This window comes from Prionailurus viverrinus, chromosome C1 (assembly GCF_022837055.1).
Source record: "Prionailurus viverrinus isolate Anna chromosome C1, UM_Priviv_1.0, whole genome shotgun sequence".
NCBI lineage: Eukaryota > Metazoa > Chordata > Mammalia > Carnivora > Felidae > Prionailurus > Prionailurus viverrinus.
The window spans coordinates 91,461,841-91,488,182 of NC_062568.1; the positions used below are offsets into that span (position 1 = coordinate 91,461,841).

The 26,342-nt window shown below is 44.2% G+C and overlaps 1 protein-coding gene across 4 annotated transcripts in view; it reads right to left on the reverse strand.

The window, feature by feature from the left end:
• MGAT5 (alpha-1,6-mannosylglycoprotein 6-beta-N-acetylglucosaminyltransferase) overlaps positions 1 to 8,734 on the reverse strand; it is a 334,676-nt gene extending 325,942 nt beyond the window's left edge. For 3 of the 4 annotated variants that reach the window (XM_047869764.1, XM_047869769.1, XM_047869763.1), the window contains exon 1: positions 8,356 to 8,734. The gene's annotated coding sequence lies outside the window, so the exon portion shown is untranslated. The remainder of the gene's footprint in view (positions 1 to 8,355) is intronic. The other variant, XM_047869765.1, reaches the window with a different exon arrangement.
• Between the last annotated feature and the right edge of the window lie 17,608 nt (positions 8,735 to 26,342).

A 26,342-nucleotide genomic window follows, 5' to 3' on the forward strand; every position in this document is an offset into this window, starting at 1 on the left:
CCAGAGACGTTCACGTCCTAATCCCTGGAACCTGTGAACACGCTACCTTACAGGACACACAGGATTACCTTAAGGACCTTGAGATGAGATTATCCTGGATTATCCAGGAGGGCCCAATCTAATCACATAGATCCTTAATATCAGAGAACCTTTCCCAGCTATCATCAGAGAGCCAGGTTGATGGCAGAGGGACAAGGACTCAGCTCAGCATCACTGGTTCTGACCACGGAGGAAGGGGGCACAAGCCTACGAATGTGGGTGGCCTCTAGAAGCTGAAAGAGGCAAGGAAGTGGATTCTTCCCTAGAGTTTCCAGAAGTGGACACTTGGTCTTAGCCGAAGGGGCCTGTGTTGTCTCTCTGACCTACTGAAATATAAAACAATAAATTTGTGTGGCTTTAAGCCACTAAATTTGTGGTTATATATAGAAAGATTGCGTAATCTTATAATCTTCATACTAAAGGCTGACGATGAGGAAACAGAAAAGTCTCTCTCAAAGTCACTGGAGTGGGAGGAAGAAACCGGAACTCGGAGAACACTAACCAGGCACAGCATCAAAAATGGAAAGCTGTATCTGATTCTGTTTTAGGGGCAATTAGAGAAAAGGCACTATGATAGAATAAGCAACTCATTATCATGGAAAACACTTTACTGCAGTCTATAGGAGAGTGTAATAAAATCATTAGCCATACAATCTCCAAAGACATCCTAGCTCCAGCTGATAAGCCTGTGCTAGGAGAAAAACAGTATTAACAAAATCCTTCCACACCAACTTTCTGGAGACTTCTTTTAACTGAGGGCTACTCCAGATCTGCAGCTCCAATCTGACCACTCCTACTTCTTGTTGTAGATAACAGAACAATGAGGCAAAGAGTGCTAACAGCGTAGACATGAATACACACACAATTTCACACAGTAGTACCAGTTTGTTGGGTTTCATGAGCCCAAGAATTGTGCTCTCACTATGGAAAAAATGTCCACAAAAAGTCCTCTGATTGATTTAAACAACAGAACTGTAAACAAGCACAACCAAAGAGGCCCTGAAAACTAGGAAAACACCTAGAATATTAAGGAAAGAAGAGTTAGCTAAGCATGCTGAACCCAGCCAAGAAGGCATACTAGAAGAATCCCACGTATGTAGGAGAAGCTAAGAGATGCCTCGTATGACACATGAAGAACCAGAATCACAGAACGTTGAACTGACCTGCATGGAGACAGCCGGCTAACTGCAGACAGGCCCGCCTGTCACGGTAGAAGTTAACCCAGGATGCCAGGATGCCCAGCTGATTATGTGAGCGGCCAGGGGCACAGGCCTTGTGGGAGGGTGCCTTCTAGAGCTCTGTACTCCTTTCTGAGAAGTCCTTGGGGCTAGATGCATTGTTTTTTTTAGCCAACCTAGGAAACAACTTTCCCTTTCTGAAGCTTATTGGACCTCAGAAAAGCAAATAAGAAACAAAAAAAGGAATGGTGAAACTATAGAATAAAAATGGTAACATTCACCTAAGAGAATTACATCTGTATGTCCTAAATGATGGCTAGTGAAAGATCACCCACATAATGTCCCCTTGGGAGGCCCTTCCCCTCCAAATCCCCACTTAGTTCTGCCTCTAACCCCAGTGGCTCTGAAAAATTACAGGAGAGGGGGTGAGGGAAATCCCACAGAAATAGGAAAGAAATATCAAGAAATGCACCGAAGGAACACAGAAAGATCCTACTTAGCATGAGGCAGAGGTGGAGCTCTCCTAAAACACATAAGAGAAAGAGTCGGTCATGTAGAAAACTCACTGGCAGGAGCACTAGTAAATTAAAAAAATCGGAAGTGAAAATAACAGATGGTTAAAAAAAAAAAAAGGACCTACAAGGAGATTGATATCAAACTGCCTGTTCTTTTAATGTAGTTGTTTGGTGGGGAAGCTGTAATGAACGTATGTACACAGAATTTGGCCCAGCTTGTGGCAGGGTAAATCCTTAGCCTCGTTCCCCAGGGCACCGTGCCACATAACCACAGAACTCCGCGAGCCTGGTCATCTTCTGCTCTTTGAATCTCAAGTTCCCAAAGGAAAAAACAGCTTCACTAGGGGAAACAGGTTATTTCTAGGCGGAGTAGTAAGGACCAAGGCTTTTTATTTCTAAATATACAAAAATAAACATCCCAGAAGAATAGTGATAATAGAGGGTTGGTTCCTCTTAGGTAAGCATTTCAACTGTCTACTACAGGGAGTCTACCAGCAAAAGCAAAAACAACTTGAGTTTTCCTCCATCTTTTTTTATTCAGTAAGGGAATTTTCTTTCTTCATGCCACACCTCCTTTGCCATATGTATGGGATTATACAACGTTAGGACTGAACAGAACTTTGGAGCTCATTCAATCCCCTCTTACTTCTCCACAGAAGAACTGAGGCCCAAAGTGGTCACAAGGGCTGACTTAATGTGTTCTTCATTTGCATACTGCCTCCTAACTGAACTTAACTCTTCTGTGTGGCCCTGACCAGGCCTAGACTTTAAACTCCTTGAGCACCTAGGGACTACTTATTAACCAGAAACACTCAGAATCTGGAACAGGCAGGAGCCCCGGGATGCCCAATGCAATGCTAGTCATATGCAAGGAATAAAATGAAAGGAAATGGTGCTTGCTGTTGCATCCAACTGGAAGATTCCACCAAGTATGGTAATTCCAGTGGTCAGAGGAATATTCTTCAGGGCCTCAGCAATCCTTCCAGGAATCCACAGACACTGTGGGATTGTCCTCATGGGCGCTTTATTAGAAGCCCTGAGGCCTCTGCCAGGTCACCCCTTGCCTACCCCATGCTCCTATAGAATGGAGATCAATGCTGAGTGGGGCCAGAAGCCCTGAGACACACATAGACAGAGAGACAGAAACAGACACACACACACACACACACACACACACACACACACACACACACACACACAGAAAAGGAGAGAGAGTGAAATGTAAAATCGATTCCAGACTGTATTCTTAAAATGTCAAACTTAACATTCAGAAAGGAATACCTCACTTAAAGGTATAATATAAGTTGCTCAGATTCTCCCACATGGGGATGGTAAAAAGATGTGGACATACCACCTGCTCCCCACCAGATTCCAAGGTGAAGTCGGATGTGTGCCTACAGGGGGTTCTAGGAGTGGGAGAGACAGATGTCAAATGACAAAGTATTACATTTGCTTCCTGAATCATTTCTGAAGACAAAGCAGGTACACATCTGTTGCTCCTATAGACCAAAGGTCAGAAGTGAAACCCAGCTTTGTCACTACTGCCCACTGGCTGATAAGCCCTTCTCCCTCTGCACCTCTATGCCCTCAGCTAGAAAGAGAAGGAATCAGGAGGGATCTCCCTGAGCTGCTTTTCAACCCCTGAGTGTCTAAGCTTCCTCTTGGCTTTGGTTGGAAAGCAAGGGCTGGCTGGAACAGGGTGAGCTTGCTAGCCTTAACTAAGCATAGTGCAGCTAATATGGACTCCGGACCTAGACCACCTGGGTTCGAATCCTGGCCCAGCCACTTGCCAGCTGTATGTGACCTGGGCCAGATTTCACGACCTTGCAAAGGTCTCAGTCTCCCAACATATAAAATGGGAATAACAATAGTATCCACCTTACTGTCATAGCAAAGAATAAAGGAAATACAAAAGAAACATTTGCAACCATGTCAATTACAGAAGGTAATTTTTTTTTCATCCCATCTCTATTTTCTTGCTCACCTCTTCTTGACACTTCTCCACTAAGACACATAATATCTGTGATGATCACCAACACAACACACTTCCATGGGTGGACTGAGACATGAAAGACTATTATACTTCCAAAACTATTATAGTGGAAGACTGTTCTGTGTAGGATACTTATGAAAAGCATCTCACCAGCATGACAGGACTTAGAAGCCGTCTGTGCTCAGAACTACAACACTAAGGACTGCAGCTTAGACAGGAGTGGGTGGGTGGCACACGTTCCCTCCAGGGCCAGCCACAAAAATCACAGAGGGATGCAAAAGTGACGCTGTTATTCTATTCTAGGGGTAAAAAGTGAATCAAATGCAAACACCAGTATTTAACTCCTGCAAGTAATAAAGTACTTAGATACACCTCACTCCTAAATTCATGCCATGGCCAACAGGGTTGAGAAATACTCCTTAGCCATCGTATATAACCTCCCCAGCTGGGGCCAAGGTCCAGCAGGCCTTAACACAAGCATCGAAGGGTGGGGGCGGTTTACAGGGAAAACCCCACCAAACCCAGCCATGAAAGCTGATCCCCATGGCCTGTCCAGATTTTTCAGACCTGACAAACGGCCTCGACAGAAAGGCTCCTGTTCTCTTTGCAGAAAGTTATGTGTTCAGACAAGACAGCTCCGGGATTTTGAAGAAATAAAGTGATTCTTCCAACCCCTCTCCTGCACACATACAGCTTTCCAGATGTGACAAAGTCGGGAAAACATGAATTTAAGCAATGAAAGAATAAATAAATAACACAGCCCAAGTGGGCAAACACAGCTCAAGTCCCCATGCTTCCAGCCAACAGAGAACATGGTTAAAAGCACTAAGGCTCCTGGGACCCAACTTGGCGACCTTCCAAGAGCTATTAGTTTGCATTAACACACTGAAAGAGAAGGTCAGATAAATTAAAAGTGAGAAGGTAATTTTGAAGAAGGACGTCTTTATACTCAGCACCGGCACAGGGCATGGCTCATGGCAGCTGCCATATAAACACTCAATGAACACACCTGCAGCTGGCAGAGGTCACACCATGCTCAGATTTTTGATGTTGACACAAGATGCAAGATACCACAGAGACAAGACTTAGATTAGAAACTCTAAGAGGCACCGGGGGGGCTCAGTCAGTTAAGTGTCCGACTTTGGCTCAGGTCATGATCTCATGGCTCGTGAGTTCAAGCCCCATGTTGGGCTCTGTGCTGACTATTCAGAGCCTGGAGTCTGCTTTGGATTCTGTGTCTCCCTCTCTCTCTGCCCTACCCCCACTAGTTCTCTCCCTCTCTCTCTTTCTCTCTCTCTCAAAAAAAAAAAAAAGCATTTAAAAAAATCTTTAAAGAAAGAAACTTTAACAAGGGTCGGGAGATCTTTACTCAATTTCAAACAAATTAGAAAGTACAATTATCTTCTGGATATTAGGAGTGACTCTATACTTCAAAGCACTTGAGAACTTTCAAGGCAGCTTAGTAAAACTTGCATTGACAAGTACCAGATTTATTTGTGACCCAAACCTCTCAACTGTCACCCACAATGGCATCCTCCCCCAATATAAAATTATTCCCTTTCTTTTTTAAAAAGTACCTTGATTCTGGAACACATACATCTTCCTTCAGCCAAAACTATCAATTAACTGATCACCTGACACAAGGACCCTTTCTCAAACTTTGACACTCATCACAATAAACCCTCTGAGACAAAGCTCCTGGCAGTATATGCTTTCCTGATATTTACTACAATGATATCAACAAAGAAAGCCACCCCCCACCACCACCCCTCCTTTCTGGGCCCAGAAGGCCAAAAGACACAAGGAGGAGGGAATAAAATGAGTACCCACTACTTTTTACATCTCTTGGCAAGGAGCAGGGCAACTACCCACCTGGATGATCACAAGTGTGAGAGAGGACATGAACCTCCCAACCCAAGTCTTATGATGACCGCTCTATGCAGTTTTCTGGACATCTCTGCTGCACATACCGGTCACTGTCTGTCCCCTGCCAAAATCAATCTGAGGGTGACTCTGCAATGACTTAGATCCCAAGCCACATGGAGCATTTGGAAAGGTGGTGTTAAGTGAGGGACATCTACAATGGACCCTGAGGAGCCACACTTCTAAGGGAGGAACCAAAGGCCTCCCCTTGGGCTAGAATCACAGGGGGACTAGCATTTCAATGCTTTTGGAGGCCAGCTGGGCAGAAGGCTGGCTTAGTTATTTTTAAACTGAGAAACTGAATGGGAAGGGAGAAAATTTGAATTCCTGTGCTCTCCTGAAATGAGGTCCCTTCCAGCTCCAAGATGCTACTGAAGAACATTGCATAGGCACATACTTCTTAATGAGAATGTACATATACATACATACGTGTGAGTGTATATGTCTGCTCTATTCACACTTGGAACACAAAGTGCTTGAAATGTGCACTGCTGGGATCACAAAGCCCCTGAGCTGCTTTGCAGCACGGCTGGAGCACCCAGATGCCACTGACAGATATGGGCAGAGTCTGAGCCCCCAGTCTCCCGCCATCGCAGTCCGCCTTAACACCAGCCGGCAACTGCTCCTGTAGGTGCAAACCCCCAAAGCCCCAACCCAGGCCTGCAGACTCTTTTCTCCTAGTGATTCTGGTCACAAGTGTCCCAAACCCAGGCAAGCTGGAACAAAGGTGGAGACCAAAGGAAAAGCCAGCACCCAGCTCTGCCAGAGTGTGGGTGTCAGGCAGAGGCACTCACTTCTCCTCTTGTCGCAGCACCTAGAAGGGGCAGAAGGGTCACCCTCTTCACCCTCCTCTATCATGGCCTTTTTCAGAACCTCTCCACTTCACTCCGACTACATTGAGTTGGTAACTGGAGAAAACTAAAAAGGACTCTAGAAAATGGAGCGTCACTCTAATCCTGACAAAGTTAAGGTTGCTTACCTCAGCCCTGAACAAGAACAAGAACAAGAAGAATTTGTAGGAAAGCAGGAAGTGGGGGTGGTGGTGAAAACTCATTTATTAAGTTAGATCTGTGATGGGCTTGCCCATCGCGAAAAACTGTTTTTTGATTTCTTGAATCAAAACAAGGCAGGTCTGATCCTGCGTCAAGGATCAGGATAAGGGTGATGCAGTAGCTAACATGGTGGTGGGTGGGGAGGGGGTACTCGAGGAGTAAAACCCAGCCAAGTTGCTCAGGTCCTGATAATGAACACAGGCAGGGGCACCAGCCCCCCACTTGCCTCTCTTTACAATGAGATCCTGCTGCTCGTGCTCGAATCTGAATTGTGTTTCCAGGTGCACGGGGCCATCCCACCGAGCCCGGTACAAACCTTAGCCTTCCCCTCCCCAACTTCACAGCTCCATAAATGCCCAACCTTCCCTAAACGGGCGGCCACAGCCAGGTGCAAACAAACTGTGCCCTCCCCTGCGCCGGGCTTGGCAGTCAGAACCAGGAGCACCGGGCTCTAGACCCCGACCCAGGCATCTGAGAACCTCAAGCATCGCCTGGTTCCCGCAGAGCACCCCGCTGGCGCTCGCAACGCGGCTGGACAATGCAAGCGCCACCTCTTCCCTCTTGCGCGCGGTAGCTACGAAACCACGGCTTTGTGTGTGACAGTAAGTGTGTGCGCGAACGTCCCCGGCTCACACACCCCCTTCCACCCAGTCTGCTCCCTGCGCGAGGTCCGCGCGCTCAGCGAGTGCATAGAGAGCGGGTCCGACCGCACCGCCAGGCCTCTGGCCTCCCAGCCTCGGACCTGGCCTCGGGGAGAGAGGGATGACATCCACACCCCCGTTCCCAGCCGCGGGGGCGGTCGGCGCGAGTAGCGTCGGGAGCTGAGCAAAGGCTAGGCAGGGGCCAGGGGCACCAAAGGACTACAGGCGGGCGCCGCGCCCCCCACCCACGCGCTCGGTCTCCCCCAACTTAGCTCGCAGCCGACCCGGAGGGGGCCGGGGCGGCTCGCGACTCGGCAGGAAGTTCCCAGGGCTGCACTGAGCATGCTCTCGGGGAGTGTGTGCGCGGGTGTGGGCTCTGCGCTCCCCGCAGCCTCTTCGGCCAGGCAGCCTGGCGGAGCGCGCGGGTGGGATCGCGGGGCCGGCGGCCGGCCCCTAGGGGTGGGGGTTTCCTCGGGCTTCCTTGGTCCCCCAGCCCGGAGGAGCTCCGGCCGCCGCATCCCTTCTCTCCTGGGCCTGGGGCCAACCTCCCTTCTTCCTCTCCCCTGGCCGGTGGCGGAGCCCGCCCTGTGCGCCCGGGTCCCGGGGACCCCAGCTCGGCCCACACCCGCAGCGCGACCCCACCAGCCTCCTCCGAGGTCCGAGCGCCCATCTGCCATCCCCGGCAGCTCGCCTCCGGTCCGCGCCACCAAAGCCTCCTCTGGTCAGTCCTTTTCCCAAAGGGCCCTGGGGGGCCTCCTGTCTCCCCTGGGGAGGGCTGCCCCGGGCAGGTGGGCGCCTCAAGGCGCGTCCCCGGCTGCACTCCCGGGTCCCGCAGAGCGGCTGCAGCCAGGGCACCCACGCAGGAGGCGGGCGGAAGCCCCTGGCCGCGCCGCCCTCGGTGCAGGCTCTCGCCGCCCGCGCTCAGCTCCCCGCGCCCTCCGTGGTCCCCTCTGCGTGCATCTCTCCGCGGGGATGGCAAGCCCGACGCGATCTCCCCGACCCAGTAGCTCTCACCTCCTTGTTGAGCAGCAGCAGTAGCAGCAGGGAGCTCCCGCCAGCCGCTGTCCCCGCGGGGCCCACGACACGGCGGGGCACGGGGTCGCGGCGCCCCGAGCCTGCGGCGCGGCTACCTGGGTTGGATCGCGCCCGGGGCCGCCGCGGCTGCCGCCGGAGCCGCAGGGCCGCCGCCGAGCGGGCCGCGGCAGGGACGGTCTACAAACTCCCAGCCCTGGCGGGGCCGCGCGCGGCGCGTCCACACACGGCCCGGACGCGGCAGAAACACTCCTCGGGGGCTTAGCCTACCAGGGCGAGGGTCTGTCCGCAGTTTCTTCCAACACCCCCCTGCCTAACCTCTCCAACTTCTCCCCGCTTCTGGGCTCTCTGCTCCTGAAGGCAAGGATTCTGGTCAGAGACGTTGGGCAAACTCCCCGCCCTCCCAGGCAGAGCGCTCAGCCAATTCGGAACGCCCCAGCTTTTCAGGGGCCGTCTGCAAACTCTCAACTCTGTGGGAGAGGACTTCTAGCAACCTTTCAATTCCGCAGCCCAAAGGGAGAAAGGAGCGAGGGAGACAGGTTAATCGTGGCCATAAATAATATTCTAGGTTAGTGTGCAAATGTTCATATGACGAAGCATCCTCCCGAGTGGTGCAGTCCAGGGGCTTTTAAGCACTAGGGGCATTCCAGCAGTGAAGCCCAGTGAGGCAAGACTGGGGGCTCACCCATTTACAGGTGCATGCAACTTTAATAAATGTCCTGAGTCTCAGTGTCCTTTGCAGAATGGGTTATAGGTAGCCTTCTGAGTCTACTACTTGGTTTTTTTTGACCTTGAACAAGTCACTTAGCCATTTGAATTCAGCCTCTTTATCTATGAGCATGATGCTGCCTCAGGAGTCTATTTTGGAGATGAAATAAAATATGTGAAAAGTATTTAGGTATACTTGGCATATAGTAGGCGCTCAATAAATGAATCCCATCTCTCTTTCTTTTTCTTCCTTCTCTCCCTGGATTCTACAAACACTCCGGATGAGCTAGCTGAACATTGTACTATTGTAAATTCAAAATGAAATAAAACACATCCCATGCCCTGAAGGTACCACAAACATTGACTGAGAAGACATATTAAATCCAACCAAACCCTGGGAGAGACAATGTTGTACAGTTGCATCGCTGAGCATTATAGATCATTGTTAAGTAGGATCTAGAATGGAAGAAGAGTGGCCTGGTGAATCACCTAGGGGTCAAAATGACAGGATTCATAACCGCAGCAAGTTTCAGGCCCTGTAACTAGTCACTACATCAGGTTCAACTTCCCTTTACCTTCCCTGTGGGATTTCTCCATCTCTACTTCACTGTCCTCCTTAGGGTCTTCTGTCCTGAATTTAGATCACCCCACTTTACTGTCCACAATCCTCAACAGAGGCATTTAAAAACTGATCATGGAATTTTTAGACCCTAGAAATGACTTAGCCCTACTTTCTCATTTTGTAAGTGAGCTCTCAGGGCCACCCAAGTGGTTAGGGAAATTTTCTGACCCCAGGATCTTAGTAGAACACACCTCATGGCCTCTCTTACATTTAGCTAGCTCTCCTCTCACAGCACATTAGGTGAGTCCTACCTTTTACTTCAAGCTCAAGTAAACAGCTCTCACATATTTTGAACGGATGAGCCCCCAATTCTCAGCTGTCTGAAACTGTCCAGGTGATACTCAAGAGCCACAAGAAATCTGTAAGGGCAGGACTATTCCTCTTAATAAGACCTTTTGGTGAAATCCCAGGAACGTTGCGAGGCACGTATTTTTCTCAGTCCCTTGTTAGAAAATAAGGTTTCACAGTGCTTAGGGCACTAGAAGCGAAATAGAAGAAGAGTGACATCTGGTGGCCAAGACTTTCTGGGCTTTGAATATGGATGGTACAAATTCTAAATCTAGTAGATTTGCTTCAAAGCCAAGTTCCTGCGTGTGGTTAATAACTGTACCACCGGGTTGCCTAGAGATTTCTGAAAGACATCAGTCATTTAAACATCACAGACCCACTGCTATAGAGGATATTACATACAGTGATTATTTCAGTACCTTTTAAAAAATATATGTATATATAGAGAAATAAAGTTTAAGGGTGTAATATTCATATGTACACACATTATATGTATTTATATGATACAAATATATTTGTATTATATATATATAGATTCTATTTATTTATATAAATAATATACTTACAATGCCTTTGAAGGAAATTAATACTATCTCAAGTATTTTTCTTATAGAGTTAACATTATAATTTATATTAATAATTACTAAAGGATACTGCTTATGAACATAAAGATACTCACTAGGATGGAGTTGTGTATTTCATCACATCCTCTCAAGAGAGAATTCATTATAAACTTAGGAAGAAAATAACACAGTGCGATTTCAATAGTGAAAGCCCTGGCTGCTGAAGGTCAAGGTCATGCTTACCGGATGAACTGTGGTTGATTTTTGGCATTTCCACCACTTGTGAACAATGGATGTTAGGTTAAAAGAAGGAAGATGTTTGGAATTACTTAACAACAATGCAACAGTGTCTGTTGGTATTGCTAAGTCTGCTCTACTTCTTTCCATATATTCGTCCCATGTAACATACTTTAGATAATTGCTCAATTATAAATGTAGAAAACACAATTCTGTCTACACAATCAACCCCATTGTTTCTCAGCATCTCTTACTAAGCTCTGTGTGAATTATACTGATCTCATAACAACTCATGGAGCAGATTTACTATACCCATTTTATAGAAGAAGCAGCCAAGACTTTGAAAAATTAAGTAATATGCCCACCAACAGGCACTGCTGATTAGGGCCAGAGTCAGGATTGAATCCAAAGTTTTCCAAACTCCAGAGCTAAAATCTTTCCATTACACTATGATGCCCACCCCCAGGAAACTAAGAAGAAATGAAGATCAGGGCAGAAATCACTCTGAAGAGTACACTAAAATCTAAAGGGGATATTTAAGGTAAGAAACACAAATCACATTTCTTAACCTATTCCAAGTTGTATGAAAGTTATAAGCAACAAATAACAATTGTGTACATAAACCTTATAAAGCTGGGACTATGTGCTTCAGTCTTAAAGCAGGTCTCTGTGAAATAAAAATATGTTTTGGTTGTTTTTGTTTTTGTTTTTTTTTTTTCCTGCTCAGGACCTGAACTATCTTTAAAAGCTTGGGATTTATGTACTATGTAATCCCTGTGGAAGTTAAAGACTCCAATGGCAAAGGTGATCAAGTTTTTGAGATGGCGCTGCTGACAGTGGTAGCAATGACCAGTGCCATGGTATTGATAGTGGAAGCCGGCATGGCTCGTATACAGTGGTAGAGAAAGCAGTGTCTTCACCTTACCAGTTCTATGAAAAGATCTGAGCCGTTGTTTCTAAATGCATGTGCCTCTGAGCCCAACTCTAAGCTTTCCTTTAAATAAATTCCTCTTCTCATTAAATCAGGTAGAGTACGTTTCTGTTCCTTGTGGTTAAGTAGCCTGACTGGTACAGACATTAGAATCGACAGACACAAACCCTCAGGAAAACAGAAGAAGTTAAGGCTGGGTTATCTAGTTTGAATAAGACGGAGGATTGAAAGTCCAGCTGGTTGACAGGGTTTTCATGCAGGCAGTTTAGGGCATGGAGTAGCAAAATGCTTTATTCAGTTAACACTGTGCTCACCTAGAATGAAGCACCCTTTGAAAACAGTTCTGGGGAAACCAAGTAGCAGCTTAGGAACACAAGAACTAAAGTGGGAGTAAAGTGGCTGTCGCTGTTGTTTTTTTCCTGGAGTTAACTTAGAGAAAGAGAACAATGAGCTCTGACTCCTAATTTCTCAGCTCAAACTCCTAAGTTTTCAGCTCAAAGGACATATACATGAGGGACTTCTCTGTGATTTCTAATACAGTTAAACAACCAAACAACAACAATAACAATAAAGTTTCTTTTTTCTAGCAACTAGAAGTCAAGATAGGTGAAAACTAAAAACGAAAATTGATCTTGTGGGTCACTGAATTACAAAATCACTTAAATTCACAGCCTAAACACTCTTTATCTGAAACCAAGGACATTGATTAGAACAGAGTAGAACTCTGATGACTGAATGGAGAGACACGAGAAAATTCAGATGACTTAATGTACATCACACCCCTCTATGTGTTGGCTTCCCTTGCCAAACAAATGAAGGCAATGATGAGGTTCCTAGCATACCTCAAGAGACCAAATGAAAAGATAAACCCTGAAGAAAACTTAACCATCACATGGAGTTTTGACAGTCTGCTAACTTGTAAGAGCAAAGTCCAGGAAATACATGTGGCAAGAGATTCTGAAAATTCTAGGCCAAAAAAGGAAGAAGGCAGCTTTAGATTGGGCTGACTCTATTGATATGGAAGCAGTTATCAAAATTCTAGACCCAAAGTGCTTATGTGAGCTGTTGGGGATAATATTAATCATCTGCTCAGTTGGTACTGAAATCCAGACTTCATGGGGAGCATAAATAATAATGCTAGCTGACACACATGTAGCTCTTGCTAGGTACCAAGCACTATTTAAAATGCTTTCACATATTGGGACACCTGGGTGGCTCAGTCAGTTAAGCATCCGACTTTGGCTCAGGTCATGTCACGGTTCATGAGTTCAAGCCCTGCACTGGGCTCCGTGCTGTCAGCTTAGAGCCCATTTCAGATCCCTCTCTGTGCCCCTCCACCATCCTCTCTCTCAAAAATAAATAAACACTTAAAAAATCTTAAGAAGAAAAGTTATAAAAAAGGCAATACTTTCATATATTGTTATTCAATCCTAAGAATAAGTTTGAGATATGTATTATCATGCCTACTTATAAAAGAGGAAACTGAGGCATTTGGAGCTTCAACTGTAAGGGTTAAATTGTAGTGTAGGGCTAACCTGTAGCCTTGAGAAATAACAGCTTTGTTTTGACACTGTAGGTTAAGAGATAACAGCCTTGTCCTATCAATCAAGGGAACAAAAGTTCAAGGAAAATCAACTGGATTAGTGTTTGATTGGATTGGGGCAAGGGCATGCCTGAACTGTTTCTACCCCCATCTGGGAACTATTTCTTTGTTCTGTTCCCAGTTGATGATAAGACGATGTGGTTGGCTATAAAAACTCTGTACCCCGGCTGTTCGAAGCCGCACTCTGGTCAAGAGTGTCTGTCCCGATCGGTAGGCCTTGCCTCTCATTGAAATAAACTTTGTTGTGACTGTCACTGGTGCCCGTAGCGTTCTGTTTCAGGAGTCGTGTGGATGCAACACAACAATTTCCCACATGCAGCTTGTAAGTGGTGAAGCTGAGATTCAAATCAGTTAGCCTGGTTCTAGAGTCTTGGTTTTTAAGATCTATGCTGAAGTTATGAAGGCAACATGCCAGAAATACCTTGATACTATGTAGGGAAAGCAATCCAACAATTTAGGGAAAATGACATAAAAGATTCAGCAGGTGTCACCTACTTACCTATTCCACTAGTATGTTCTCCAAGATGCCCCAGAAGACATTTTGTCTCAGCACTGAGAAGCCCACTGGGGAAGGGAATGCCAGCATTTTTGAGAGCACTGCTGTGGCTTTTCTCTGGAGGCCAGACCTCACAACAGAGTTGTAGCCCTCACTCAGTTCTCAAATCTGCTGACCACCAACCAGGAGCCCCTTGAAAATAAGAGAGACTGCTCATTTCCTCAAACCCCAATGGAGAACCATCCAAAAGCCATTCCCAGTCCCATTTTCTTTACTACATGCTACTACAGAGTCTGGAAAGCCAGATTCTTGCATTCTCCCGTCTACAAGTACTGGGTGTTGGGGCAACCAGTGACCCAGTTCTGGCCAATGAGATCTAAGGAAAAGTGTGCTGAGGGATGCTGAAAACAATGATTTGTTTCCTTTTAATAGAGATGTAGGAGGAGATAGGTGCTCACCTTGGCCACCCTTGTACTTCTTGCCTTTGAATGAGGTCATGATGCCTGGAACTGTAGCAGCCATCATTCAAATATAGGATATAAGTCTAAATGTGAAAGCCACTCAGGTCATCAGTACTTATGATGAAAAGAACCTGAGCTCTTGAAGAACCACGCCCAAAACCATGTGCCTCCAGGCTTCTTGTTATGTGAGGGAAACAAATCCCTCCCTACTTGTTAAGATATAATCTATCTCCCTTTTCTAACACTTGCAAACCAAAGTACTCCTCAATGATAAAGTAACTCTTGAGAAAGGATCCAAAATAACAATACAGATATGTACTATGTATCTTCATTCCAACACACAGAAGAAATCCAAAACTTGTATATATTGCTATTCTGTCTTGCCTGAAAACTTTAAAGAGGATCCATTTATATCATTTACAGCAATATATTTTTAAAAATTCCCTTTCTTGATATTCTATCCACTTTGATCACAGCCTACAAAGCTCCAGGGCATCTTGCTCCAACTCTTTTTCTCTCTCTTTTCTCCTAGCTCCTTTCCTACTGCTTCCACCTTTATGATGTAGATTTCCTGGCTTCCAACAAGCAACAATGAAAAGGGAGGAAGGGGCCTTGTAACTGCAAAATTCCTTTCAGTGATGCCCAGCGCTCCTACATCAATAATTTTTGTTCCATCACATATAATTTTTTACTTTAACTTTTTAATTGTGTTTACAGTTGCTTATAGATTTCTGTATTTCAGATCCTATTACTGACTTTCATTTTATTTTATTTATTTATTTATTTATTGAGAGAGAGAGAGAGAGAGAGAGAGAGACCACAAGTGGAGGAGGGGCAGAGAGGGAGAGGGAGAGAGAGTGAGTCCCAAGCAGGCTCCGTGCTGTCAGCACAGAGCCCAACACAGACCTTGAACACACAAACCCTGAGATCATGACCTGAGCCAAAACCAACAGTTGGAAGCTTAACCAACTGAGACACCCAGGCACCCTATCATTGACTTTCATTTTTAAAGTAAAGATGCCTTCTCTTGGAAAATGAGCTGGTTCCAGTAGAAGACCAAGTCACATTTGAGAATGTCAAATGTCCACAAAGTGCATATCTTTGAATGCACAGCCTATATTTACATTTTTTTTAACATTTATTTATTTTTGAGACAGAGAGAGACAGAGCAAGAACGGGGGAGGGGCAGAGAGAGAGGGAGACACAGAATCAGAAGTAGGCTCCAGACTCTGAGCCATCGGCCCAGAGCCCGATGCGGCGCTCGAACTCACAGACCACGAGATCGTGACCTGAGCTGAAGTTGGACGCTCAACCAACTAAGCCACTCAGGCGCCCCATTAATAGCCTATATTTAAATATATTTCTATATTTAGAAATAGCCTATATTTAAAAAATAATTCTAATGCTTAAGATGGCATTACAGTAAAACCTTGGATTGCGAGTAATTTGTTCTGTGAGTGTTCCACAAGATGAGCAAACATTTCTAATACACTTTAACTTGATAAATAAGCAATGTCTTGCAATAAGAGTAGTACTTGATACTGAATATCACATGATCACAACTGAGCCAATGGTTCTTGAAATTCTCTTTGATGTACGAGTGCTTTGGATTACAAGCATGTTTCCAGAATGAATTATGCTCACAAACCAAAGTTTTACTGTGTATGTAAAAGTGGGGGAGCTAGGCTTATTTCTACATAAGATTGTGTTAATGGTCCTATATTGGTCCTATATATATATTCCAGTTGCTGTTGTAACAAATTACCACAAACATAGTGGCCTAAAATAACACAAATGTATTATCTTACAGCACAGATCAGAAGTCCAGAATGAGTATTAATGGGCTAAAATCAAGGTGCCAACAGGAGTTGGTTCCTTCTGGACGGTCCAAGGGAGAATCTGCCCCTTGCTTCTTGTAGCTTCTAGAAGCTCTGGCACTCCTTGGCTCCTCATTGCATCACTCCAATCCCAGTTCTATTATCCTATCACCTTCTCCCTGCTTTGACCTTCTTGCCTCTTTTTCATAAGGACCCTTGTGATTATATTTAGGGCCCACATGGAAAAAACAGGATAATCTCTTAATCTAAATAGTCTAACAATCATAGGTGCAAATTCCCTTTTGCCATTTAGAGGGTCATCCACAGCTTCCAGAGATTAAGATGTGAACATATTTAAAGGATCCTTATTCAGCTTACCACATTCTACCTTCTGGCCCCCAAAGGTTCACATCCATCCCACAGCAAAATACATTTACCCCTTTCCATTATGTCCCAAATTCTCAACCTGTCACAGCATCAAACCAAAGCTCAAAATCTCTCTGAATATTATCCGTTCAAGAGTCCCAAATCACTTCATCTAAATCAAGAATGAGTAAGACTCTGGGTACAATTCATCCTGGAGCAAAATTCCTCTCCATCCATAGATTTGTGAAACCAGCAAACAAGTTATTGGCTCCCCCAAATACAATGGTAAGACAGACCTAGGACAATAGTTATAGACTTTCCCATTCAAAAAGGAATAAAATAGAGGGAAAGAAGAAGTCATTCATCCCAAACAATTTTGAAATCCACCTGTGAAAACTATTTCAAGGGCTGTGATTAAAAACCTCTGTGGCTTTTGGTTCAAATCCCTGAGGATGGGAGTTTAGCCTGAGTCATTCTTTCTTTTTCATGAAGAGTAGAACATGTTTTCACTTAAGTAGTTTGATCCACCTGTTTCCTGCCTATGGCACTTGGGGTGTCCACGAGTGTTTTTTTTTTTTTTTTTTACTTTGTCCCCTCTGTGTCCCCTTTGGTTCAAAGTGACAACATTTCTTATATAACATCATCAAGAACCTTGTGGGTCTCCCATGTATGTTACAGAGATTCCCACCATTAGACAAAAGTCTCCTCTATAGGTTCTTCCTGGATAGGCCCATGAGATGGCTGAGGAAATCCATTAGTCACATGCTTTATCTCTTCAAGGAGCCCTCTGTGAGACAGAATATAGTGACATTTTATTTCTTCCCAGGTACTTCCAGAAGATTGCCCACCCACACACTCAGCTTCCTCTCCAGGTTTTCTTTCCTGATTGTAAGTCTCCTAATTTTGGTCTTTTTTTGTAATCTGGATAGGCTGAGAATTTCCAAAATTATTAATTCCTGGTTCCATTTGCTTAACATTTCTTTTCTCAATTTATCTCTTTCCTCTTGTATTTTACTACAAACAATAAGAATCAGGTAGTTTGCATCTTCAACACTTTATTTAGAAATCTCCTCAGCTGGGGTGCCTGGGTGGCTCAGTTTGTTACATGTCTGACTCTTGGTTTCAGCTCAGGTCAGCATCTCATGGCTCATGAGTTTGAGCCCTGTGTCAGGGTCTGTGCAAATACACAGAGCTTTCTTGGGATCCTCTCTCTCCCACTCTCTCTGCCCCTTGCCTGCTCACACATGCTCTCTCTCTCTCAAAATAAACTTAAAAAAAAAAAAATCTCCTCAGTGAACTATGCAAGTTCATCACTAACAAATTCTTTCCACATAAATATAGGACACAATTTAGCTAACCTTTCTACCACAAGAATCTCCTTTCTTCCATATTCCCACAACATATTTCTCATTTCCTCCTGAGCCTTTACAAGCAGTTTTTAACATCCATATCTCTACTAACAGTCTGTTCAAGGCAATCTAGTCTTTTTCAAACTTTAAATCATGCTCTCAATTCCAAAGCTACATCCACATTTTTAGGTATTTGTGACAGCAGCACCTCACATTCAGATACCAAAATCTGTACTGCTTTTCATTTGCCACTATACAAAAAAAAACCCCACAAATTTAGTGCCTTAAAAAAACATAAAAGTATTCTCTTATAGTTTGGAGGTCAGAAGTCTAAAATCAAGATGTTGGCAGGGCTACATTGCTTCTGGAGACTTTGGAGGACATTCTGTCTCCTTGCCTTTTCCAGCTTCTGGAGGCTGTCCTCAGTCCTTGGCTCGTGGCCCTGCATCACATCACCTTTTCTCCTTCTGTTTCCCATATCCTTCTTCTCTCTCTCTCTTTTTTTTTTTATTATTTAAAAAAAAATTTTTTTTTCAACGTTTATTTATTTTTGGGACAGAGAGAGACAGAGCAAGAACGGGGGAGGGGCAGAGAGAGAGGGAGACACAGAATCAGAAACAGGCTCCAGGCCCTGAGCCATCAGCCCAGAGCCTGACGCGGGGCTGGAACTCACGGACCACGAGATCGTGACCTGGCTGAAGTCGGACACTTAACCGACTGCGCCACCCAGGCGCCCCTCTCTCTCTCTTTTTTAATGTTTATTTATTTTTGAGAGAAAAAGAGAGCGTTAGAAGGGGACGGGCAGAGAGAGACGGAGACACAGAATCTGAAACAAGCTCCAGGCTCTGAACTGTCAGCACAGTGCCCGATGTGGGGCTTAAACTCACAAACCGCAAGATTGTGATCTGAGACAAAGTCAGACACTCAACAGACTGAGTGACTCAGGCGCACCCCCGTCTTCTTCTTCTAATTCTGATCTTACTTCCCTCTTAGAAGGATCCGTGGTTACATTGGGCTCACCCAAAAATCCAAGATAATCTCTCCATCTTAAAACCCTTACTTTAATCACATCTGAAAAGTCCTTTTGCTATATGAGGTCATATTTTCAGGTTCCAGGGATTAGGATGTGCCATTCTGGCATGCATTATTCAGCCTACCACTGGCCCTAATTCTTCACCCCTCCTTGGAACCATGTCCTTTGTGGTGTCATTTTGTAGCACCCTCTCTCTGTCGGTGGGGTGTCCTCCCCACCCTTGAACTCTGGGCCTAGCCCTGTGACTTGATTTAGCTAATAGACAAGAGGCAAAAGTGATGTTTTCAATGGGTCTTTCAAATCTCCTCCTGTCTTTTGAGCTATTTCCATTGCCCCGAGGAGTGTTTCTATGAGTCTAGTCCAGTGATCCCACGAGCTGGATGAAGGACTTTGTGGAGAAAAGCTGCCCCATGCAAACATAGCTTAGGAGCCCCCAGCTGCTCCACAAACACAAGAGTAAGCCCAGGTAAGAGCAGATAGTCTCCACAGCTAACACTCAGATCTGAAATATGGATGCTTATTGTTGAATGCCACTGAGGTTCAGGGTAGTTTATTAAACAGCAATATAATTCTTTTATTTGCACAATAATTTTAAGGCCTAAGGAAGAGCTACCAATGGCCACATTTGTTCAGAATACCTAGAGTCATGTGAATTTAGCACACACATACACACTATTCATTTTATAGCTTATTAAACTTAATTTGTCAGGGCTTTGCTAAAACTGCTTCCAAAGAAAATGTCTGGGCTGAATCAAAGTGGGACCAGAGAAAAATTGGAGAAGGCAATGATGTAAAAGAGAGGGATCATCTTTCTTGGAATGTCCTCAACAGAAGTTAAAATAACGAGGGAGACTTTCAGCCTTACTGAAAAAGACTTCCAAAGACCAGAAAATTATCTAAAGAACGCTTTCAGGCATTTTGTGTTGATGCTCTTCTTTGTTTTACAAATTTTGGAAATTAGAAAGGGTTTCTGAAAGTGTTTTTTGCAATACTGTTCAGCTGTCTTTTTTAAAAAGTTATTTATTTATTTTAATGTTCATTTTTTTTAATTTTTTTTTTTTCTCAACGTTTTTATTTATTTTGGGGACAGAGAGAGACAGAGCATGAACGGGGGAGGGGCAGAGAGAGAGGGAGACACAGAATCGGAAACAGGCTCCAGGCTCTGAGCCATCAGCCCAGAGCCCGACGTGGGGCTCCAACCCACGGACCGCGAGACCGTGACCTGGCTGAAGTCGGACGCCCAACCGACTGCACCACCCAGGCGCCCCTTAATGTTCATTTTTGAGAGAGAGACAAAGCATGAGTGGGGGAGAGGCAGAGAGAGAGGGAGACACAGAATCCAAAGCAGGCTTCAGGCTCTGAGCTGTCAGCACAGAGACCCACATGGGGCTTGAACCCACGAGTCATGAGATCATGACCTGAGCCGAAGTCAGATGCTTAACCGACTGAGCCACCCAGGCGCCCCTCAGCTGTCTTAATTATGCTGTTACTGTTGTGGGTGTGTAGCAGTTGTGTGCCAACAGCCGATTGTGTGCATCTCTCACTGACTCCGTGTTTCGTGGTTTGGTGACATCAGGATGATAGCTAGCATTGAGCCATGGTGGGAGTTTTTAGATCATGGAAATCTTGCTTCAGTTATGGATGTGCGCATAGGGTCCTAATAGGAAGTGTATTTCTTACTCTGGGTCATGGTCAAAAGCTTGGAAGGCCATGGCCCTCATAGTGATTGAGTAAACTTCAACTCCCTGCAGTACTAACAATCTATTTGCGTACAACATTTCTGCCCCTGGACACAGAGCTTGACACGGCAGTAAAGCAAATGGTGGCACTACCCAAATTAATTTGGAAATAGGCATTTTTCTATGGATGTTTCTGCTGTGGGTGTTCAGTTTCTGTATTGCTCTTTGTCCTCCATGCAGCTGCAGGAGCTGGGGGATAGGGTGTGTGTGTGTGTGTGTGTATGTGTGCATGTGTGAATATTTCACCCTAATGTTTTCAGGCTACAAATTACAGTTTATGTCAGTAATGGGGAAAGAATGGGGATTTTGCTTGCATGACTTCCAAAGACAGTGGTGGTCCCTGCTGATCTTCTCTCAGTCCATGCTCCATGCCCCAGCAGTGCCATTCTTGAGTGAGATGGGACAGAGCTGGCTTTGAACCATGCTAGTGGCTCTTGTCTGCAGCCAGCAGGCACTTGCACAGTGATCTAAGAAACCTCAGGCTCCAGAATAATTCACCAGCTCTCTTGGACTGGGAACTAGATGCAAATCAAGTTTGCATTGGTAATGAAGTCTGGAACAATCTCTGTGTCAGACAAGAATCTTCAAATCTACTTTTGTGTGTCTACCCTTAGGAGAAGGGTGAGATGCTGCTTTTCTTTGAATTTCTATATTTTGATGAAACGCACTATGTATTTCGATAAACAAACTGAACGCTTTGATTTTTTAAATATATATATGTATATATGTACATATATATATATATATCATTTTTATTTTAGAAAGAGAGTGTGTGTGCAAGCGAGGGAGAGGGGCAAAGGGAAAGAGAGAGAGAGAGAGAAAGCATCTCAAGCAGCCTCCTCACTCAGTGCCGGAGCCCAAGGTGGGACTCGATCCCATGACCTGAGCCAAAATCAAGAGTCAGACACTTACCCAACTGAGCCATCCAGGCGCACCCTGAACATTTTGCTTTTGCTTCATGACTTTCTGTGCATTCCAAGCCTCAGGCATATTTAGGCCCTTGGTGCTTCTTCCTGTCCATTTCACTTGAATTCCCCATTTTCACTGTAGCAGAAGTTTAGACAGGGGCACTGGGTAGATACTGATGTCAAGGGAAGCTTCCTGGAGCCATATAGTGCAAACCCTTATTAACACTTTGTTTCACAAAAACAGGACTTAACCCACACCCCAATCTCCAAAACCTCACTCTTTGACTTGATCAATTACTCTAGTCACTGTTGCCTAAATAGCTATGCAGAGGCAGTATCAAGTGGAGCCCTTACCCACCCCACAACTCCAAATCCAGCCCGACTGGGTCAATGAGCCACACCTATAGGGGAATATCAGCATTGTGACAGTGCTCCCAGAGAGCAACACTTAACCAAGAAAAGTAGAAAAGAGTGACAACAACAATCAAATTTCTGGTAGTCGTTGTGGCTAACAGTACATTGCAGACACAGTTCTGGGTGTTTTATTTGTGTTAAATCACAAAAGTCCTTGGAGGCAGATGCTGTTAGTATCATTTTACAACTTAAGACAACTGAGGTTAAGTAACTTGCTCAAGATCACAGAGGCAGTAAGAGGCAAAATCTGGTTCCAAACCCAGAGAGGTTGGCCCCAAGTCTCAGGCTGTTAGCAAGATGGCATCATGCCCCTTATTCTGTAGCCTGGGTTGTTACCTAGTGAAGGGGCCCAAAGGGCCCTCTTCACCCTGTCCTTAGCTGTCTCTCCAGCCTCACCTTTTCTCACCTAACCCTCAAGGCCCCGAAGCTCCAGCACAGTTTGTGGAGGCTTTTGCACAAGCTATGTGCTTCCATGGGGCCTGTTTCAAAAGGTAAATCACCTTTAAATGTTAGTGTTTGAATTATATACAGTAAAAAAAAAAATCTGACGCTGCATCTTATAATGGATTACAATGATTGTTGTGGTATGATGCCAAAGTCAAAGCCACTAAGGTAACAATAATAACCATCAGCTTACGTGTAATTGCTTGATGAGCCCTCACAATGTTAAATTTTACCTGAGCACAAGGAAAACAACAATGGTTAAGAAATCCTCCTATCCTTTGGTTTTCTGAAATCCCCCACCCTTTGGAGTTTCAGAAAACAGCCGAAGGCAAAGAACCCTTCCCTCTTCCTTTATGACTTAGATCACAACAGCCTCCACTGCTCCTCACAATTCCCTTACCTACATGGCTCTATAAAACCCCAGATCTTCTTCCTTTTCTTTGGGATTCCCCATTAATAGACTTTCTCCTTATTGCAACAGCCTGAATCAACCCACCTCCTCCATCATCCAGTGCATTTTGTCTTTGACAGTTTGGTGCCATGATGCAGATAGGGTTGGGTTTCTCCTTCAGATGCTCACTTACTCCACCCAAGTAACCAGACCCCTGTGTTGACCCCTTGTGCTCCATTTGTGACTGGTGACTGGGGGACCCATTGGTGCGTCTGACTTCAAGTCCTGTTGCAGACTCTTGCCCGTTGACAGTACAGTAAGGAGTTTATTTTTATTCTTTTTGAGGACAGTTTCCCCCCACTATTTGAAAGTAGAGCGCTCCTATGAAATCTTTTGTAAACTGAAATGGTATAAAACAAAGAACATGTCAACTTTCCCAAAATTCGAGTTATGCCGTTTTGCTTTTATGAAAGACTTACATTAGTACCTGTTTTTAGTAATGGGAAGAAATCTGAAAACGATTTTCAGTTTTATGGAAAAAGCCGGTACTGTTCTCATGTAGGTCTTTCCTGACAGTGGAGTGGCAGAACACAAACTTGCGGGAAGCAGAGGTACCTTTACTTGCTTGAATCCCAGCTTCATCCAGTTTTATGATCTGACCATTTGTGATTTCTGCAAATAGATTGATGGTTTATAGAGCTCTTGTCTCTGATGGGTGAGCGATGACAGATAATCTATCGTGTTACTCTTTTCCATTGTCAATTGGTCTGTTTTTAGCTCAAATCGATTAAGAATTTATACCCAATAAGAGAACAGCTCTTTGATATGAAGTTTTCTATATCTGTGTTTATGTGAAATTTAAAATTGAATCTATACACTATCTGGATTCATGTGTATATGTGTCTGTGAGTTTATAATATATTTTAAAATTCAGATGGTATTATCAAATTAGATTATAAAATCTCTTAAAAGAACTCTATTCTGATTGGCTTAAAGATAAATAAGCACTTACATGAAATGAATATTTCTAAAGTTCTCATAGGATACAGAGAGGCTATATCTTTGGGTTTGTTAACAAACTTGTTTACTTTTTGCCACTTTGAGAAATTGTGCTAAAGGGGGTGTGGTTTTTTTTTTTTTGTTTTAAAAAAAAAAAGGTGGGGGAGAGAGAGAAAGAGACAGCAGTTTTGTCCTAAAGTAAAATGATTGGTTGTTCCAAAATGAGAAATAGGAACTTTTAGGATAAACCTCAATAAGTATAAAAGCTTATAGAAAGCTTGAAGGAAGGGAATTTTACTTGACATGATCAAAGTTGGCTAACGTTTATAATTTACTTACAAGATTTTTAAAAATTTAATTGTTTTTAAATGTTTATTCATTTTTTAGAGAGAGTGAGAGAGGGTGGAGGAGGGGCAGAGAGAGAGGGAGACAATCCGAAGCAGGCTCCAGGTTCTGAGCTGTCAGCACAGAGCCTGATGCAGGGCTCAAACTCATGAACCCAGTCAGGTCACGAGATCATGACCTGAGCCAAAGCCCAACCGACCAAGCCTCGACTTTGGCTCAGGTCATGATCTCACGGTTCCTGAGTTTGAGCTCCATATCCAGCTCTGTGCTGACAGTGTGGAGCCTGGAACCTGCTCCAGATTCTGTATCTTCCTATCTCTCTCTCTACTCCTCCCCTGCTCACACTCTGTCTCTCTCAAAAATAAACATTAAATTTTTTTTTTTCTAAATCTTTGGTGCCAATTGTACTGATGAAAACTAGAATTTGCTTTTTTTCTCAATTAAAATTGTTCTGGAAACTGGTCTGGATCATCCAGTAGAAGAACCAGCACACGGAGATCTTGGAAGGCAAGAGGTTTATTTTACACTGGTGGGCCCAGAGGAGATCATTCTCCAGAGATCTGAGCCCAGAGCATCAACAGAGGGGACAATTTATAGTCTGCCATTTCCGCATTCCTCATTAGTAGTAATTTGGCGCCTGAAGCAAGCAGGGTGGGAACAAGAACCGGGAAGGGGAAGGGACGTCTTAAGGCAAGGACTGAAATTCCCTTATCAGTCCTGTTGGCCATGATACAACAGATTTTTCCCTAACAAAATGACAAGATTTTCTGAGGTTATTGGTTGCTTTATCAAAGTTTATTGGTACCTTCTGTGTAATCTGCCCAGATGACAAAGATTCTGTGTATTATAAGAATAATTTCCTGTGCTTTATGTTGACTTTGTAATGTCTGTGATTATTTGAGAACAAAGTCTTTCACTTCCGAAAGAGCTATTTTAGGTTCCTTATCATCACAGTATTTCCTATGTTTGCTTTTTAGTTCTGTTACTGTCACTTCGATTACATTGGTAGCCATGTATTATTCTCAGTAACCCATGACCTAATCTTTTTTTTTTAAATTTTTTTAACGTTTATTTATTATTGAGAGACAGAGAGACCCAGAGCATGAGCAGGGGAGGGGCCAAGAGATGGAGAGACACGGAATCCAAAGCAGGCTCCAAGCTCCGAGCTGTCAGCACAGAGACCGACGCCGGGCTCGAACTCACAAGCCGCGAGATCATGACCTGAGCTGAAGTCGGACACTCAACCAACTGAGCCACCCAGGTGCCCCCCACCCACCAACTCCCACCATGACCTAATTTTAACCAGTGTTCAAATTCTCCTGACAAGTTTTGGTATTTTGCATTTCCTAAATTGAATCCTAAATGGTGTCTTTAAGTCTGTCTTTAAGATTTCCCAGAGGGTCCCCAGAAAAATCGCAAGCAATTTGTTCTTTTCCCTTATGAGAAGAGAGGTGCTGGAAATAATTAGGCTTATTTGATATGTTACCATAGATGAGTTGTATGGAAAACATTGTCAAATCAGAAAAGATAGCTAACCTTCCCTAGGTTAAATCTGTATGGGTAAAATGTTACTAATATAAATGTTTAGAAATGATATGATGTATGGGAAGCTCCCTCATTGTCTGTGATATGCTTCTTTATTTTATTTTTTTTAATGTTTATTTGTTTTTGAGAGAGAAGTGAGCAGGGGAGGGGCAGAGAGAGAAGGAGACAGAGGATCTGAAGCAGGCTCTGTTGAGAGCCTGATGCGGGGCTCAGACTCACAAATCCTGAGATCATGACCTGAGCTCAAGTCAGCTGCTTAACGGACTGAGCCACCCAGGCTCCCCATCTGTGATATGCTTCTATTAACGAAAGTCTTAGTGCTACTTTGCATAATATTAAACAACAGTATACTGTTGTCATAATTTATTTTTTTTAATGTTAATTTGGTAACAACTTTACTTCTTTAATTTGAATCTAGCATCCAGGCCAGTGGTTTTCAAGTGAGGATTCACATTACTTACTTACAGAATTTTATTAATATACAGAGACTTAGGACCTACTCCACACTTACTGAATCTCTTTACTTGATGCTATCAGTATATTCCTGGTATATTTTAACTATGCACTTAATATTCATTGTATATTATGTCCCAGGATTATTACATGCTATATCTGATGATATTTTTCTCTTAAAGATTATGTTCATTCATTTTTAAAAGTTAGATGAAGGGGAACCTGGGTGGCTCAGTAGGTTAAACATCTAACTCTTG